The following is a 12,997-nucleotide window of genomic DNA, read 5'->3' on the forward strand; positions in this document are numbered from 1 at the left end:
GTCTCTTCATGTCTTTCAACTCCGCTTCATGCTCCTCCTATTTTTCAGACCGTTTCATGCTATTCATGTATTTCACACTTTTTGAAGCTCTTCATATTTTTCGTACCTTTTAGGCTCTTCGTGTTTTTCAACACCGTTTCAAGCTCTTCCTATTTTTCAGACCGTTTCATGCTCCTCATATTTTTGACACCTTTTGAAGCTCTTCATATTTTTAACACATTTTCAGGCTCTTCATGTTTCTGAACACCGTTTCATGCTCCTCCGTTTTTTCAGACTGTTTCCTGCTCCTCATATTTTTGACACGTTTTGAAGCTCTTCATATTTTTCACACCTTTTCAGGCTCTTCATGTTTTCCAACACCGTTTCATGCTCATCCTACTTTTCAGACCGTTTCATGCTCGTCATATTTATGACACCTTTTGAAGCTCTTCATATTTTTCACACCTTTTCAGGCTCTTCATGTTTTCCAACACCGTTTCATGCTCCTCCTACTTTTCAGACCGTTTCATGCTCGTCTTTTTTATGACACCTTTTGAAGCTCTTCATATTTTTCACACCTTTTCAGACTCTTCATGTTTTTCAACACCGCTTCAAGCTCCTCGTATTTTTGAGACCGTTTCATGCTCCTCATATTTTTGACACCTTTTGAAGCTCTTCATATTTTTCACACCTTTTCAGGCTCTTCATGTTCTCCAACACCGTTTCATGCTCCTCCTACTTTTCAGACCGTTTCATGCTCGTCATATTTATGACACTTTTCGAAGCTCTTCATATTTTTCACACCTTTTCCGGCTCTTTATGTGTTTGAACAACGCTTCATGCTCCTCCTATTTTTCAGACCGTTTCATGCTCCTCATATTTTTGACACCTTTTGAAGCTCTTCATATTTTTCACACCTTTTGAAGATCTTCATATTTTGGACACTTTTTCAGGCTTTTCATGTTTTTCAACAACGTTTCATGCTCCTCCTATTTTTCAGACCATTTAATGCTCCTCATGTATTTCACACCTTTTCAAGCTCTTCTTATTATTCACACCTTTTCAGTCTCTTCATGTTTTTGAACACTGTTTCATGCTACTCCTATTTTTCAGACCGTTCATGCTCCTCATATTTTTCACAGCTTTTGAAGCTCTTCATATTTTTCACACCTTTTCAGCCTCTTCATGTATTTCAACACCACTTCATGCTCCTCCTATTTTTCCGACCGCTTCATGCTCCTCATATTTTTCACACCTTTTGAAGCTCTTCATATTTTTCCCACCTTTTGAAGCTCTTCATATTTTTCACACCTTTTCAGGCTCTTCATGTTTTTCAACACCACTTCATTCTCCTCCTGTTTTTCAGACCGTTTCATGCTCATCTTATTTATGACACCTTTGAACCTCTTCATATTTTTCACACGTTTTGAAACTCTTCATATTTTTCACACGTTATCAGGCTCTTCATGTTTTTCAACACCGATTCATGATCCTCCTACTTTTCAGACCGTTCATCCTCCTCATATTTTTGAACATTTTGAAGCTCTTCATATTTTTCACACCTTTTCAGGCTCTGCATGTTTTTCAAGACCGCTTCATTCTCTTCCTAATTTTCAGACCATTGATGCTCCTCTTATTTTTGACACCATTTGAAGCTCTTCATTTTTTTAACACATTTTCAGGCTCTTCATGTTTTTCAACACCGCTTCATGCTCCTCCTATTTTTCAGACCGTTTCATGCTATTCATGTATTTCACACTTTTTGAAGCTCTTCATATTTTTTATACCTTTTAGGCTCTTCATGTTTTTGAACACCGTTTCAAGCTCTTCCTATTTTTCAGACCGTTTCATGCTCCTCATATTTTTGACAACTTTTGAAGCTCGTCATATTGTTCACACCTTTTCAGGCTCTTCATGTTTTTCAACACCGCTTCATGCTCCTCCTATTTTTCACACCGTTTCATGCTCCTCATATTTTTGACACGTTTGGATGCTCTTCATATTTTTCACATGTTTTAAGTCTCTTCATGTCTTTCAACACCGCTTCATGCTCCTCCTATTTTTCAGACCGTTTCATGCTATTCATGTATTTCACACTTTTTGAAGCTCTTCATATTTTTCGTACCTTTTAGGCTCTTCATGTTTTTGAACACCGTTTCAAGCTCTTCCTATTTTTCAGACCGTTTCATGCTCCTCATATTTTTGACACCTTTTGAAGCTCTTCATATTGTTCACACCTTTTCAGGCTCTTCATGTTTTTCAACACCGCTTCATGCTCCTCCTATTTTTCACACCGTTTCATGCTCCTCATATTTTTGACACCTTTAGAAGCTCTTCATATTTTTCACACCTTTTGAAGCTCTTCATATATTTCACAACTTGAAGGTCTTCATGTTTTTCACACCTTTTCAAGCTCTTCATGTTTTTGAACACCGTTTCATGCTCCTCCTATTTTTCAGACCGTTTCATGCTCATCTAATTTTTCACAACTTTTGAAGGTCTTCATGTTTTTCACACCTTTTCAGGCTCTTCATGTTTGTGAACACTGTTTCATGCTCCTCCTATTTTTCAGACCGTTTCATGCTCATCTAATTTTTCACACCTTTGAAGGTCTTCATGTTTTTCACACCTTTTCAGGCTCTTCATGTTTGTGAACACTGTTTCATGCTCCTCCTATTTTTCAGACCGTTTCATGCTTCTCATATTTTTGACACCTTTAGAAGCTCTTCATATTTTTCACATCTTTTGAATCTCTTAATATTTTTCACACCTTTTCAGGCTCTTCATGATTTCCAACACCGCTTCATGATCCTCCTATTTTTCAGACCATTACATGCTCATCTCATTTTTGACAACTTTTGAAGTCTTCATATTTTTCAAACCTTTTGAAGCTCTTCATATTTTTTACGTTTTTGAAGCTATTCTTATTTTTCACACTTTTTCCAGCTCTTCATGTTTTTCAGCACCGCTTCATGCTCCTGCTATTTTTCAGAACGTTTCATACTACTCATATTTTTGACACTTTTTGAGGCTGTTCATATTTTACACACCTTTTCAGGCCCTTCATATTTTTGAACACCATTTCATGCTCCTCCTATTTTTCAGACCGTTTAATGCTCCTCATTTTTTTGAAACCTTTTGAAGCTCTTCATATTTTTCACACCTCTTCAGGCTCTTCATGTTTTTGAACACCGCTTCATGCTTCTCCTATTTTTCAGACCGTTTCATGCTCATCTCTTTTTTGACCTCTTCTGAAGCTCTTCATATTTTTGACACCTTTTGAAGCTCTTCATATTTTTCACACCTTTTCAGGCTCTTCATGTTTTTCAACACCACTTCATGCTCCTCCTATTTTTCAGTCCGATTCATGCACATCTCATTTTTGTCACCTTTTGAAGCTCTTCATATTTTTCACACCTTTTGAAGCTCTTCATATTTTACACACGTTTTCAGGTTCTTCATGTTTTTCACCACCGCTTCATGCTCTTCCTATTTTTCAGACCGTTTCATGCTCCTCATATTTTTGACACCTTTTGAAGCTCTTCATGTATTTCACACCTTTTCAGGCTCTTCATTTTTTTTAACAGCACTTCTTGCTCCTCCTATTTTTCAGTCCGTTTCATGCACATCTCATTTTTGAACACCATTTCATGCTCCTCCTATTTTTCAGAGAGTTTCATGTTCCTCATGTATTTCACACCTTTTGAAGCTTTTCATATTTTGCACACCTTTTCAGGCTCTTCATGATTTTCAACACCACTTCATGCTTCTCCTATTTTTCAGACCGTTTCATGCTCCTCATATTTTTGACACCTTTAGAAGCTCTTCATATTTTTCACACCTTTTCAGGCTCTTCATTTTTTTTCCACACCACTTCATACTCCTGTTATTTTTCAGACTGTTTCATGCTCATCTCATTTTTGAAACCTTTTGAAGCTCTTCATATTTTTCACACCTTTTGAGCTCTTCATGTATTTCACACGTTTTCAGGCTCTTCATGTTTTTCAACACCGCTTCACACACCTCCTATTTTTCAGACCGATTCATGCTCCTCATATTTTTGACACTTTTTGAAGCTCTTCATATTTTTCACACCTTTCAGGCTCTTCATGTTTTTCAACACCGCTTCATGATCCTCCTATTTTTCAGACCGTTTCATGTTCCTGATATATTTAACAACTTTTGAAGCTCTGCATATTTTTCACACCTTTTCAGGCTCTTCATGTTTTTCAACACCGCTTCATGCTCCTCATATTTTTCAGACCGTTTAATGCTCCTCATGTATTTCACATCTTTTCAAGCTCTGTATAATTTTCACACCTTTTCAGGCTCTTCATTTTTTTCAACACCACTTCATTCTCCTCCTATTTTTCAGACTGTTTCACGCTCATCTCATTTTTGACACCTTTTGAAGCTCTTCATATTTGTCACACCTTTTGAGGCTCTTCATGTTTTTCACACGTTTTAGGGTCTTCTTGTTGTTCAACACCACTTCACGCTCCTCCTATTTTTCAGACCGATTCATGCTCCTCATATTTTTGACACGTTTTGAAGCTCTGCATAATTTTCACACCTTTTCAGGCTCTTCATGTTTTTCAACACCACTTAATGCACCTCCTATATTTCAGACCGTTTCATGCTCATCTCCTTTCTGACACCTTTTGAAGCTCTTCATATTTTTCACACCTTTTAAGGCTCTTCATGTTTTTCAACACCGCTTCATGCTCCTCCTATTTTTCAGACCGTTTCATCCTCCTCATATTTTGACACCTTTTAAAGCTCATCATGTATTTCACACCTTTTCAGGTTCTTCATTTTTTTCAACAACGCTTCATCCTTCTCCTATTTTTCAGACCGTTTCATGGTCATCTCCTTTTTGAACACCTTTTGAAGCTCTTCATATTTTTCACACCTTTTGAAGCTCTTCATATTTTTCACACCTTTTCAGGCTCTTCATGTTTTGCAACACCACTTCATGCTCCTCATATTTTTCAGACCGTTTCATGCTCCTCATATTTTTGACACCTTTTGAAGCTCTTCATAATTTGCACACCTTTTCAGGTTCTTCATTTTTTCAACACCGCTTCATGCTCCTCCTATGTTTCAGACCGTTTCATGCTACTCATGTATTTCACACTTTTTGAAGCTCTTCATATTTTTCATACCTTTTAGGCTCTTCATGTTTTTGAACACCGTTTCAAGCTCTTCCTATTTTTCGGACCGTTGCATGCTCCTCATATTTTTGACAACTTTTGAAGTTCTTCATATTGTTCACACCTTTTCAGGCTCTTCATGTTTTTCAACACCGTTTCATGCTCCTCCTATTTTTCAGACCGTTTAATGCTCCTCATGTATTTCACAGCTTTTCAAGCTCTGTATAATTTTCACACCTTTTCAGGTTCTTCATTTTTTTCAACACCACTTCATTCTCCTCCTATTTTTCAGACTGTTTCACGCTCATCTCATTTTTGACACCTTTTGTAGCTCTTCATATTTTTCACACCTTTTGAGTCTCTTCATATTTTTCACACGTTTTAGGGTCTTCTTGTTGTTCAACACCACTTCATGCTCCTCCTATTTTTCAGACCGTTCATGCTCCTCATATTTTTCACACCTTTTGAAGCTCTTCATATTTTTCCCACCTTTTGAAGCTCTTCATATTTTTCACACCTTTTCAGGCTCTTCATGTTTTTCAACACCACTTCATTCTCCTCCTGGTTTTCAGACCGTTTCATGCTCATCTTATTTATGACACCATTGAAGCTCTTCATATTTTTCACACGTTTTGAAACTCTTCATATTTTTCACACGTTATCAGGCTCTTCATGTTTTTCAACACCGATTCATGATCCTCCTACTTTTCAGACCGTTCATCCTCCTCATATTTTTGAACATTTTGAAGCTCTTCATATTTTTCACACCTTTTCAGGCTCTTCATGTTTTTCAAGACCGCTTCATGCTCTTCCTAATTTTCAGACCGTTGATGCTCCTCTTATTTTTGACACCTTTTGAAGCTCTTCATTTTTTTTTAACACATTTTCAGGCTCTTCATGTTTTTCAACACCGCTTCATGCTCCTCCTATTTTTCAGACCGTTTCATGCTCCTCATATTTTTGACACCTTTTGAAGCTCTTCATATTTTTCACACGTTTTCATGGTCATCATGTTTTTCAACAGCACTTCATGCTTCTCCTATTTTTCAGACCGTTTCATGCTCATCTCGTATTTGACACCTTTTGAAGCTCTTCATATTTTTCACACCTTTTGAAGCTCTTCATATTTTTGACACTTTTTCAGGCTTTTCATGTTTTTCAACACCGTTTCATGCTCCTCCTATTTTTCAGACCGTTTCATGCTCCTCATATTTTTGACACCTTTTGAAGCTCTTCATTATTTTCACACCTTTTCAGGCTCTTCATGTTTTGCACTTGTTTTCAGGCTCTTCATGTTTTTGAACACCGTTTCATGCTCCTCATATTTTGACACCTTTTGAAACTCTTCATATTTTTCACACCTTTTCAGGCTCTTCATGTTTTTCAACACCACTTCTTGCTCCTCCTATTTTTCAGACCGTTTAATGCTCCTCATGTATTTCACATCTTTTCAATCTCTTCATATTTTTCACACTTTTTCAGGCTCTTCATGTTTTTCGTCACCCTTTCATGCTCCTCCTATTTTTCAGACCGTTTCATGCTCATCCCATTTTTGACACCTTTTGAAGCTCTTCATGTATTTCACACCTTTTCAGGCTCTTCATATTTTTCAACACCGCTTCATGCTCCTCCTATTTTTCAGACCGTTTAATGCTCCTCATGTATTTCACATTTTTTCAAGCTCTTCATATCATTCACACCTTTTCAGGCTCTTCATGTTTTTGAACACCGTTTCATGCTACTCCTATTTTTCAGACCGTTTCATGCTCCTCATATTTTTCACACCTTTTGAAGCTCTTCATATTTTCACACCTTTTGAAGCTCTTCATATTTTTCACAGATTTTCAGGCTCTTCATGTTTTTCAACACTGCTTCATGCTCCTCCTATTTGTCAAACCGTTTCATGCTCCTCATATTTTTGACACGTTTTGAGTCTGTTCATATTTTTCACACCTTTTCAGGCTCTTTGTGTATTTTAATACCGCGTCATGCTCCTCCTTTATTTCAGACCATTTCATGCTTCTCATATTTTTGACAACTTTTGAAGATCTTCATATTTTTCACACCTTTTCAGTCTTTTCAACACCGTTTCATGCTTCTCCTATTTTTCAAACCGTTTCAGGCTCCTCATAATTTTGACACCTTTTGAAGCTCTTCATGTTTTTCACACATTTTCAGGCTCTCCATGTTTTCAACACAGGTTAATGCTAATCCTATTTTTTAGACCGTTTCATGCTCCTCATATTTTTGACACCTTTCAAGCTCATCTTATTTTTCACATCGTTTCAGGCTCTTCATGTTTTTCAACACAGTATCATGCTCCTCCTTTTTTTTTCAGACCGTTTCATGCTACTCATGTATTTCACACTTTTTGAAGTTATTCATATTTTTACAACTTTTCATGCTCTTCATGTTTTTCAACACCGTATCATGCTCCTCCTATTTTTCAGAACGTTTCATGCTCCTCATATTTTTGACACGTTTTGAGTCTCTTCATATATTTCACACCTTTTCAGGCTCTTCATATTTTTCAACACCACTTCATGGACCTCCTATTTTTCAGACCGTTTCATGCTCTTCATATTTTTGACACCTTTTGAAGCTCTTCATATTTTTCACACCTTTTCAGAGTCTACATGTTTTTGAACACAGCTTCATGCTCCTCCTATTTTTCAGACGGTTTCATGCTCCTCATATTTTTGACACCTTTTGAAGCTCTTCATATTTTTAACACATTTTCAGGCTCTTCATGTTTCTGAACACCGTTTCATGCTCCTCCGTTTTTTCAGACCGTTTCCTGCTCCTCATATTTTTGACACGTTTTGAAGCTCTTCATATTTTTCACACCTTTTCAGGCTCTTCATGTTTTCCAACACCGTTTCATGCTCATCCTACTTTTCAGACCGTTTCATGCTCGTCATATTTATGACACCTTTTGAAGCTCTTCATATTTTTCACACCTTTTCAGGCTCTTCATGTTTTCCAACACCGTTTCATGCTCCTCCTACTTTTCAGACCGTTTCATGCTCGTCATATTTATGACACCTTTTGAAGCTCTTCATATTTTTCACACCTTTTCAGACTCTTCATGTTTTTCAACACCGCTTCAAGCTCCTCGTATTTTTGAGACCGTTTCATGCTCCTCATATTTTTGACACCTTTTGAAGCTCTTCATATTTTTCACACCTTTTCAGGCTCTTCATGTTCTCCAACACCGTTTCATGCTCCTCCTACTTTTCAGACCGTTTCATGCTCGTCATATTTATGACACTTTTTGAAGCTCTTCATATTTTTCACACCTTTTCCGGCTCTTTATGTGTTTGAACAACGCTTCATGCTCCTCCTATTTTTCAGACCGTTTCATGCTCCTCATATTTTTGACACCTTTTGAAGCTCTTCATATTTTTCACACCTTTTGAAGATCTTCATATTTTTGACACTTTTTCAGGCTTTTCATGTTTTTCAACACCGTTTCATGCTCCTCCTATTTTTCAGACCGTTTAATGCTCCTCATGTATTTCACACCTTTTCAAGCTCTTCTTATTATTCACACCTTTTCAGTCTCTTCATGTTTTTGAACACTGTTTCATGCTACTCCTATTTTTCAGACCGTTCATGCTCCTCATATTTTTCACAGCTTTTGAAGCTCTTCATATTTTTCACACTTTTTCAGCCTCTTCATGTATTTCAACACCACTTCATGCTCCTCCTATTTTTCCGACCGCTTCATGCTCCTCATATTTTTCACACCTTTTGAAGCTCTTCATATTTTTCCCACCTTTTGAAGCTCTTCATATTTTTCACACCTTTTCAGGCTCTTCATGTTTTTCAACACCACTTCATTCTCCTCCTGTTTTTCAGACCGTTTCATGCTCATCTTATTTATGACACCTTTGAACCTCTTCATATTTTTCACACGTTTTGAAACTCTTCATATTTTTCACACGTTATCAGGCTCTTCATGTTTTTCAACACCGATTCATGATCCTCCTACTTTTCAGACCGTTCATCCTCCTCATATTTTTGAACATTTTGAAGCTCTTCATATTTTTCACACCTTTTCAGGCTCTGCATGTTTTTCAAGACCGCTTCATTCTCTTCCTAATTTTCAGACCATTGATGCTCCTCTTATTTTTGACACCATTTGAAGCTCTTCATTTTTTTTAACACATTTTCAGGCTCTTCATGTTTTTCAACACCGCTTCATGCTCCTCCTATTTTTCAGACCGTTTCATGCTATTCATGTATTTCACACTTTTTGAAGCTCTTCGTATTTTTTATACCTTTTAGGCTCTTCATGTTTTTGAACACCGTTTCAAGCTCTTCCTATTTTTCAGACCGTTTCATGCTCCTCATATTTTTGACACCTTTTGAAGCTCTTCATATTGTTCACACCTTTTCAGGCTCTTCATGTTTTTCAACACCGCTTCATGCTCCTCCTATTTTTCAGACCGTTTCATGCTATTCATGTATTTCACACTTTTTGAAGCTCTTCATATTTTTTATACCTTTTAGGCTCTTCATGTTTTTGAACACCGTTTCAAGCTCTTCCTATTTTTCAGACCGTTTCATGCTCCTCATATTTTTGACAACTTTTGAAGCTCGTCATATTGTTCACACCTTTTCAGGCTCTTCATGTTTTTCAACACCGCTTCATGCTCCTCCTATTTTTCACACCGTTTCATGCTCCTCATATTTTTGACACGTTTGGATGCTCTTCATATTTTTCACATGTTTTAAGTCTCTTCATGTCTTTCAACACCGCTTCATGCTCCTCCTATTTTTCAGACCGTTTCATGCTATTCATGTATTTCACACTTTTTGAAGCTCTTCATATTTTTCGTACCTTTTAGGCTCTTCATGTTTTTGAACACCGTTTCAAGCTCTTCCTATTTTTCAGACCGTTTCATGCTCCTCATATTTTTGACACCTTTTGAAGCTCTTCATATTGTTCACACCTTTTCAGGCTCTTCATGTTTTTCAACACCGCTTCATGCTCCTCCTATTTTTCACACCGTTTCATGCTTCTCATATTTTTGACACCTTTAGAAGCTCTTCATATTTTTCACACCTTTTGAAGCTCTTCATATATTTCACAACTTGAAGGTCTTCATGTTTTTCACACCTTTTCAAGCTCTTCATGTTTTTGAACACCGTTTCATGCTCCTCCTATTTTTCAGACCGTTTCGTGCTCATCTAATTTTTCACAACTTTTGAAGGTCTTCATGTTTTTCACACCTTTTCAGGCTCTTCATGTTTGTGAACACTGTTTCATGCTCCTCCTATTTTTCAGACCGTTTCATGCTCATCTAATTTTTCACACCTTTGAAGGTCTTCATGTTTTTCACACCTTTTCAGGCTCTTCATGTTTGTGAACACTGTTTCATGCTCCTCCTATTTTTCAGACCGTTTCATGCTTCTCATATTTTTGACACCTTTAGAAGCTCTTCATATTTTTCACATCTTTTGAATCTCTTAATATTTTTCACACCTTTTCAGGCTCTTCATGATTTCCAACACCGCTTCATGATCCTCCTATTTTTCAGACCGTTACATGCTCATCTCATTTTTGACAACTTTTGAAGTCTTCATATTTTTCAAACCTTTTGAAGCTCTTCATATTTTTTACGTTTTTGAAGCTATTCTTATTTTTCACACTTTTTCCAGCTCTTCATGTTTTTCAGCACCGCTTCAGGCTCCTGCTATTTTTCAGAACGTTTCATACTACTCATATTTTTGACACTTTTTGAGGCTGTTCATATTTTACACACCTTTTCAGGCCCTTCATATTTTTGAACACCATTTCATGCTCCTCCTATTTTTCAGACCGTTTAATGCTCCTCATTTATTTGACACCTTTTGAAGCTCTTCATATTTTTCACACCTTTTGAAGCTCTTCATATTTTTCACACCATCCCAGGCTCTTCATGTGTTTCAACACCACTTCATGCTCCTCCTATTTTTCAGACCGTTTCATGCTCCTCTTATTTTTGACACTTTTTGAAGCTCTTCATATTTTTCACAACTTTTCAGGCTCTTCATGTTTTTGAACACCACTTCATGCTCCTCCTAATTTTCAGACCGTTACATACTCCTCATATTTTTGACACCTTTTGAAGCTCTTCAAATTTTTCACACCTTTTCAGACTCATCATGAGTTTCAACACCACTTCATGCTCTTCCTATTTTTCAGACCGTTTCATGCTCCTCATGTATTTCACACCTTTAGAAGCTCTTCATATTTTTCACACCTTTTCAGGCTCTTCATGTTTTTCAACACCTTTTCATGCTCCTCCTATTTTTCAGACCGTTTCATGCTCCTCATATTTTTCACATCTTTTGAAGCTCTTCATATATTTCACAGCTTTTCAGGCTTTTCATGTTTTTGAACACCGCTTCATGCTCCTCCTATTTTTCAGACCGTTTATTGCTACTCATGTATTTCACATCTTTTGAAGGTCTTCATATTTTTCACATCTTTTCAGGCTCTTCATGTTTTTCAACACCACTTCATGCTCCTCCTATTTTTCAGACCGTTTCATGCTCCTCATATTTTTGACACCATTTGAAGCTCTTCATATTTTTCACACGTTTTCATGGTCATCATGTTTTTCAACAGCACTTCATGCTCCTCCTATTTTTCAGACCGTTTCATGCTCATTTCGTATTTGACACCTTTTGTAGCTCTTCATATTTTTCACACCTTTTGAAGCTCTTCATATTTTTGACACTTTTTCAGGCTTTTCATGTTATTCAACACCGTTTCATGCTCCTCCTATTTTTCAGACCGTTTCATGCTACTCATATTTTGGACAACTTTTGAGGCTCTTCATATTTTTCACACCTTTTCAGCCACTTCATGTTTTTGATGACCGCTTCATGCTCCTCATATATTTCAGACCGTTCCCTGCTCCTCATATTTTTCACACCTTTTTAAGCTCTTCATATATTTCACACTTTTTCAGGCTCTTCATCTTTTTCAACAACACATCATGTTCCTCCTATTTTTCAGACCATTTCATGCTTCTCATAATTTTGACATCTTTTGAAGCTCTTCATATTTTTCACATCTTTTCATGCTCTTCATCTTTTTAGACACCGCTTCATGCTCCTCCTATTTATCAGACCGTTTCATGCTCCTCATGTATTTCACAATCTTTGAAGCTCTTCGTATTTTTCACACCTTTTCAGTCTCTTCATGTTTTTCAACACCGTTTCATGATCCTCCTATTTTTCAGACCGTTTCATGCTCCTAATGTATTTCACACCTTTTGAAGCTCTTCATATTTTTTACACCTTTTCAGGCTCTTCATATTTTTGAACAGCGCTTCATGCTGCTCCTATTTTTCAGAACGTTTCATGCTCCTCATGTATTTCACACCTTGAAGCTCTTCATATTTTTCACACCTTTTGAAGCTCTTCATATTTTTCACACGTTTTCAGTTTCTTCATGTTTTTCAACCCCGCTTCATGCTCCTCCTATTTTTCAGACCGTATCATGCTCCTCATATTTTGACACCTTTTGAAGCTCTTCATATTTTTCACACCTTTTCAGGCTCTTCATGTTTTTCAACACCGCTTCATGCTCCTCCTATTTTACACACCATTTCATGCTCCTCATATTTTTTACACCTTTAGAAGCTCTTCATATATTTCACACCTTTTCAGGCTCTTCATGTTTTCAGCACCACTTCATGCTCCTCCTATTTATCAGACCGGTTCATGCTCCTCATATTTTTGACACGTTTTGAAGCTGTTCATATTTTTCACACCTTTTGAAGCTCTTCATATTTTTCACACGTTTTCAGTTTCTTTATGTTTTTCAACACCGCTTCATGCTCCTCCTATTTTTCAGACCGTATCAT

This window comes from Dama dama, chromosome 11, assembly GCF_033118175.1.
Source record: "Dama dama isolate Ldn47 chromosome 11, ASM3311817v1, whole genome shotgun sequence".
In the NCBI taxonomy this organism is placed as follows: domain Eukaryota; kingdom Metazoa; phylum Chordata; class Mammalia; order Artiodactyla; family Cervidae; genus Dama; species Dama dama.